Source organism: Cupressus sempervirens, chromosome 2 (assembly GCF_028749045.1).
Source record: "Cupressus sempervirens isolate cs-2001-9-10 chromosome 2, ASM2874904v1, whole genome shotgun sequence".
Lineage (NCBI taxonomy): Eukaryota > Viridiplantae > Streptophyta > Pinopsida > Cupressales > Cupressaceae > Cupressus > Cupressus sempervirens.
The window spans coordinates 244,535,795-244,543,282 of NC_143119.1; positions in this window are offsets into that span (position 1 = coordinate 244,535,795).

A 7,488-nucleotide genomic window follows, 5' to 3' on the forward strand; every position below is an offset into this window, starting at 1 on the left:
GTCGCTTATGCACTTGCCTACATTTTGTAACTTCCTCACATTTTGAAAATGCGGGAATGCATGATCCTTCGATCTGAACAAGATCTACGATCACCAAGACTTGCATGGTAAGTTTTAACAACAACCTTTTGGATTTAAAAAAGGCGTAAACCCTGATTACCTTAAACTTAAAGTAGATTTAATCTAAACATTATTTCAAGTTTTCCTAATGTTTAAAAGGCATCCCCTAAGCAAGAAAATGAGAAAGGGCTAAAGGATTTCGAAGGATGTGGTGGATTTGTATACTGTAATAGGTTCTTGACTGAGTTCTGCATATTAAATGGGGTAGAAAACAGATTTAGGATCTTAAGGATCTTAAAAGGACAGCCAAGTGCACATTCAATTATGGGCATTCATAGGGCTTAACTTTCTCAAAATTTCAAATGGATGCTCAAAATGGGAATGAAATTTTGAGTGCCAACAACTGGCTTAGCACTCATTGTGAATTTGGCATGCTCTATGTTTTTCTTAGCATATATTACTTGTTCGGCATGAACTAAGTAAATACCTTAAGTATGTTGACACTAACTTGTCAAAACCAATCTAAGATCAACGCAAATGAGGAAGAAATGGGTAAAGAATCTCAAGAGAATGCAAGTCAAAGTCATGAAAGTGTTGACATACAAGTCAATGAATTGGGTGACTCAACTGTTTCAAATTAGTTATCCAAGGAGACCACTAGTGTAGATCTATGGAATCTAGTATGTGGTGAGAACCAATTACAACCTTTTTAATGCCATATTTTAATCTATTTCATGCACTTTCCTATTACCTTCCCTATTCCATTTCTATCCCATTTCATTGCATTTTACCTTTTTAACATTCCATATCATTTAATATAAATAAGTAGTATTTAATATTGTTTCAGGATTAAAATATGGAAAAATCATTATTGGTTTCTTTTTACAATATGCTGATGTGTGGAATGGATCCTCCTGTCACCTCCACATAATTATATGGTTTTACATGGACATGTTACCTATGAGCACCTACTAAAGGATCATCTATAACTAACATGGCAGGAAAGGCATATGATTTGCTACTTTGGTGCCACCATATCTCATGATAGATGTGTCTATCAGGTAAAGGAGGAAAATGCCACCTTCCCTATTTCTTAAAGATTTAGCAAATTTCTCTCTACTCTATGGACATCAATGAAGGGCTGATATGGATCATTCCATTATTTAGTTTTCTAGTTGTACTTAGAACCTTCATGTGTGGCTACTATGAGAAATTAACAAGAAATATCTCATAGTTGAGATAAGTTTTGCAATATCATGAGGATGGAACAACCAATGATAAATTTAATCTCCATATTTATCTTCTATTATAACTATGATCTATTCTATAGTTTATGTGAGCTATTTGGCCATAGGTCAAATATAGACCATTTCATTTTGTTTTATTGTCACCACCTCCATTTATATATAGAAGCTCAGGCAAACAATTTGTATTAATAAGACTCTGATTAGAAATATAGTACTGCATATGATTGAAATGGTTTAAGAGAGAAACATTTGAATTTCATTGCTCAAAAAATTGAGTAAGGGCCCAATCTATAGAATGTTGGTGATATTTGTAATATAACTATTATGTGTGTATTCATAATTTAATATTCTAGTATGGTGTGTATTTAAAGTTTCATATGTACATATGCAATTGAATTAATGTTTTAATTGAGAAAGACAATGAAATGATTCACAAAGTTTTTATTCATTTTCCTAAAGTAATTCATATTGCAAATTTTTGCTCTTGAACCCACATAGGAAATTATCAGTATTAATATGTAGATAACCAAGAGCTTCTTGTCATATTTTTATCAGAAGACAAAACATAAATTCAAAATAGATTTCTATTTAGAATATTATTGTATTATATTATTTCCTCACACATGACTTTTTTGGTTTCTTCTATATTAATTTTCATTTCATTTGCAAATTGTTATAGCTGTTATCATTATTGTTTTCATGATTATTTATGTTTCTATTGTTCTTGATGCTAGGAAGTAATAGTTCCTTTCACTAATTTTTTTTTAGTTTTTCATAGATTCAATTTCACGTGTTGTAGATGCATTTATAATCCCTCATCTCACAACTATCATCCCTTGATGGCATACTACTCAAAAAATTTTTGCAAGCTTACGCTATTGAATTGACACATATAGACCAACCAAATTCCATCATAAATTGTTAAATTTTTCATATTATTTTCTCTAGTGTTGGCCTATCATTTTGGTGTCATTGCCTAGGAAAGGTGTCAAAGGCATGTTGGTTTGATGAGTTGAGTTAGGAAAAATATGTTAGGATGAAATCATTTGCAATTACTATCCTTGCTTAAGTAATTTATCTTAATTTGTGTTGCATAAATCATATAGATGCATTGCTTTAGAGTTTTATTTTAGAGTTTGCAAGTAGGCCTAGAAATTAGATTCATTAGTTTCTTTAGAAACTAGATTCAATTTTATATTATCATTAGTTGTTGTGAGCTATTGGTAAAGAAAAGACACTTTTGAAGAAAAATGTTAAAAATAATGAATTTTTAAGGTTGTTCAAGTATATCAATTTTGGTTGAAAATTACTTCAATAATACAAAATTTGAAGAGAACACAAGAGGCAAAATGTGCTTGGCATTTGGGGTGCTATCCTAGGATCCTATAAGGTGCATTGCCTCTTGACCCCACTAGTGGCTACCAGCCTAAGACCCCCACTTTGAGATTTAAAAGAAAATGAAGAAATTGATGGGGAAGTCATGTTGATCAAAGGTGATGTTTTAATACCCTCTCTACCTAATGAATGTATCTTAAAATATATTGATTTTCCATCATCATAGTTTTGTACAAATGGTATCTTTATGTCTGACCAAGAAAATATCATTGATGAATTCTTAAAACAATGTGATTTTGATGATGATAATCTAACCACTTGTTGTCCTAATTTCTATAGGGAAGATGGCCAACATATATGCCCAAATAACCATGAGCACATGGTGAATAATGTGCAAGCTATTTGTAGTCTTTGCCATGATAAGGGTGGAAGTGACCAAGTATTCCTTACAATGGATGAACAATCTCTAGCACCAACTCAAAAAGATCATGGTATGCATTATGTTTATTACATGTTTTGTCACTCTATTTCATTACAAATCCAACATGTTTCTTCAAAACACACTTCTTTACATAATATGCATGATAAATGGAATCAAGAATACTCACAACAACCACTATACCCATCTTTACCATTCCACCCATTTTACTTATTCCCATCTACTTTATCTCCTTCACACTTTTTACCATATTCATTATATCATTCACATCATATTATACCCTCTCCACCATATCCATCAAAGGAAACTATATTACCTCGTTCAACACTTCATAATAAGGTGGTTAATAGTACCTATAGACTTTCATAGATCCCTTTACTATCTAATTATGTGCTTGAATTTGGTAAATCAACATTGGAATATATTGATGCACTTAAGTAATGGGATTTTGGTTTAGTTAAATTAGAGGAACAATATTATTTATTAAATTATAATCAACTTTGTTCTTCTTTTCCACTTAGTGAATTCCAAATACCAACAAATGAGCCAAAACTTCAAACTGCATCAATTTTAATTATTGGACTCATAAGCATGCATGTTTGTGTTAATCATTCACTAAGTTTCCATATTCCAGAAACATGTCACTAGATCCGCCAATTTTTTATGTTTATACTTATACATATTAGTAATTGAAGGCCTATGGTTAAAATGTTCATCCCTTGCATACTTGTTGATTTAGGACCAAAAATTGATTAAGCACAATTATAAGGGATTCTATGCATTATGGCCAATATGTTAAAATTGGATGATTCCTCGTTGTTGATTCTTTCTGTTGTCCTAAAATAAAAAAATAAAATATGGATGATTCATTTATTTAACAAGGATCAAAGTATTAATATCCATATATTCTTCATTCTTGGTTCTTGAATCTTACAACGATTATTCATTGATAACAAGTACTAAATTCACTTTTTGATTCCTTAGATAATTCAAATTCCCTATGCTTTTATAACCTATAGTTAATTTGGGAGTACATCCATTGATTTTTTGAAATATTTTATTTATCTATCATTCAAAAAGGCTCCCAAAATTCTAATGACGTGTTACTCTTTCTTGGGTTGCCTAACTTTTTTGGTTATCCTAACAATTTTGTGACCTTGCTGCATGAAGTTAAGTTGGGGATAATTCCACCAATTTTGTGGTGCTTTGATGATTTCCAATCAAGCTTCATTGATTTTTTTGTTGGTTCTTTTTAGCAAACATCACCATGTGACCTCTAAACAATTTAAGGTATATATTCTTATATTGATTGACATTGGTATAATCATTGTAATCACATTCTTTCATTTTTATCAAGTGTTTATTTATATTAATGACTATACCTACCATTTGTATAAATGCATTACTTAGTTGATGGTAGGGTTATTAATTGGATAAAATTACTTTACTACACTTGATATGCTTGGTTTCAAGAATACAGTTATAGGGCTATTGTTCTGGTGAGGTCCAATCCTAGTTGATGTTCATTTTCTACATAAGCATTGCATAACATAGTTTGTTGGCTTTGTTAACACATTGTGTAGGCTTGCTAGCTTTTTGGTGCATATTAATTTTGCTTGTGCTTTACTATTGGAGAGCACAAGAAGATTTTGGCATAAGATGTTCATTACCATGAAATAATATTTCCTTTCTTAGGCGATTTATCACAAAGACAAAAATATGCAACTTGGTCTATAAGATTCATGATTATTTTTGAGCTCCACATCTATAAAACCTTTGAAGACATTGTAGATCATCATACTCCTTCCTCAAGTTTTGTTTCCTCTTTAAAGTTCTATGGACACATTGGAGACTATAGTTGGTATTTTACTCTATGAACTTATCCTTGATAATGAAGGTGTGTTTATTTTAGGAAATGGATATCTCTCATTATTAACTAGGATTGGATATGTAGAACAACTTCATGCCAATTGATCTAGCTTTATCATTATTAGAGCCCTATGTCATATAAGTACCATCATCCTTGTGAGAACTTCTTTCATCCAAGTGTGCTAGTGTGTTCTAAATGTTCTCCAAGGATCTTTTCAATTTAGTGGAATGAGATACATACATCAAGGTTGATTTGTGCAATGTTTCAATATTCCCAAATTTGTGGAGATTATTTGTAGGTGTCATTCTATGGTCATTATGCAATCAAGTTCCAATTGTGCCTTCTATGAGGTCGTGGACAAAACTCAAGTTCTAGATGGTATCATTTTTCATCATCCATGTCAGGATTTTATTTCTTGGTCATTATATGTAGTTATTGAAAATTTGAAAAATTTGAAAAAAAGAGAAAGAAAAGGAAAAATAAACAAGGAAAAAGAAAAATAAAAGCAATAAAAGATCCAACAATGAAAACCTTCAGGCTTTGTTGGGAAATTAATATTTGAAAATCAGTTTCTAGCATATGTTAATTACAAAATAAATGATTAGTGGTGAAATTTTTTTTACAACACCATTAAGTTGTGAATGATTGAAAATTTTCTTCCAAATAGTCCCTTGCTATTATCAAAATTTATTCAAAAAAAATGAAAACAAAAATAAAAAGCAATAATTGGTGTTCTTGGTTTTTTTGCTAATCATTCTTTTCAGGAACACCTCATCAATCACGTGTCTCTTTCATTCTTGGTACCTCCTATCACTCACTCTAAAACTCTACTCCTCTTTAGTGTGATCTTTAGATTTTTTATCAGCCATAGTATGTGTTGCCTATTCAATTGAGGTGTTTTTAGTGAAGGTTGCTACCTATTGTTTTCTCTACAATGCTTCAATTTCTGATGATGGTTCCTCTAGTTTCCCTCTTTGTCCTAGTTTTATGATTCATTTTGGTGGTGTGCTCTCTGGAGATTTCAATCTTTTGTGGTGTTGCAGTTCTAGATGACTCTCGTTGTTTCTTGTTGTTTATTCATCCAATTTGGTGGTGATAGTTGTTGCATTTCTTTGTGTTCCACCACTAGTCTTCTTGCAATGCATTTTGGTAAAACAATCACATTTATTTTTCATTATTTTATCTCTTAACTTTATTTATATTTCTTATTAAGTTGATCACTATGCAACACCCCTCTCTATCCTCTCCATTTTTCCTATGGATGGTCAACCTATTATCTTTCGTCCATCACACTTAATAATTCCATCACACTATCCTTTATATCCATCATACAATAGCATTTTATTTATTTCTTACCTCTCCTATTTTTCCCATTTAAACTCCTCTTTTGCAAATTGAGATAAATTTATCCTATATGCAACCTTTTGAACCACATGTAAATAGACATATCACATCCCCTCTATCATATCTTTCTGACTTCTCACCTATACCATATCCATATATCATACCACTATTACCTATCATAATAGTGTACTATATCCAATCACTCATGCTATCTCCTCATCATGAGCTTCACTCACACTATTTCATCACCATGAGCTTTTCACCCATTATCCCTTCATGCTAAGCTTTTCATTCACTATCCCTTCATCCTAAGATTTTTACTACTATACTATATCATATCACTTCCACTACCCTATCATACTATGGTTTTCTTCTATTAAGCCCTTTTATAAATATCATGCTCAGTCTGTTGTATACCCTCGAGAGTCCTTCCTTATCCTAGGCCCATTGTACATACCTTAGTTTTTTTTCATGTCAATTCATGTTTGGTCACAAATTGTAGTTCCCTTGATTAGATGCTTTATCAAATCCTCATACAAGATCCCCTACTTTCAAAAAATTTCCCTAAAAGGTCTTGATTTTTTGTCTCATCCTAGTCCCTGATACTACCAATAGATCCTTTTAGGGTGCATGCTTCCTCTCATCTAATCTTGGTCAACTAGTATCCTATCCTATTGATTTCTTTGCAAAAAGGTTAATTTTTTTATGGATTTGCATTTTCTTTTGATTTATTTTCTCTTTGGGATTTCAAGTTTGGTTCTTAAAGTATCTCTTCCAAGAGATTTGGGGTGTTTCCTCATCAAAGTCACCATCATGTTTTATATCATGGTGTGTTATGAAAGGGGCAATTTGAGAGCAAGGTTTTGATCAGGTCTTTCATCTTCTATTTTTTTCTTGTGAGTCATTTGGATATGACCCTTGCATAGTCCAAACATGTGTTCACTTGTGGTTACATGATTCACTTGGGAAGTCTCTTTTTCCTATTGGGTTAGCCAATGTTGCTTCCACTTTACTTCCTCCAAGATTCATGTGTGATGTTGGGGGAATCCTTGCATGTTTGTTTCGAGTTAGTCCTATATAATATTGGTGAAAAGGCTTTGATGTTCTTGTTAACCTTGGCATAAACCCAATATTCCTATATTAAACTAATTGCTCAACTACATGGTGTTTCTCCACTTTGGACCAACCCCACA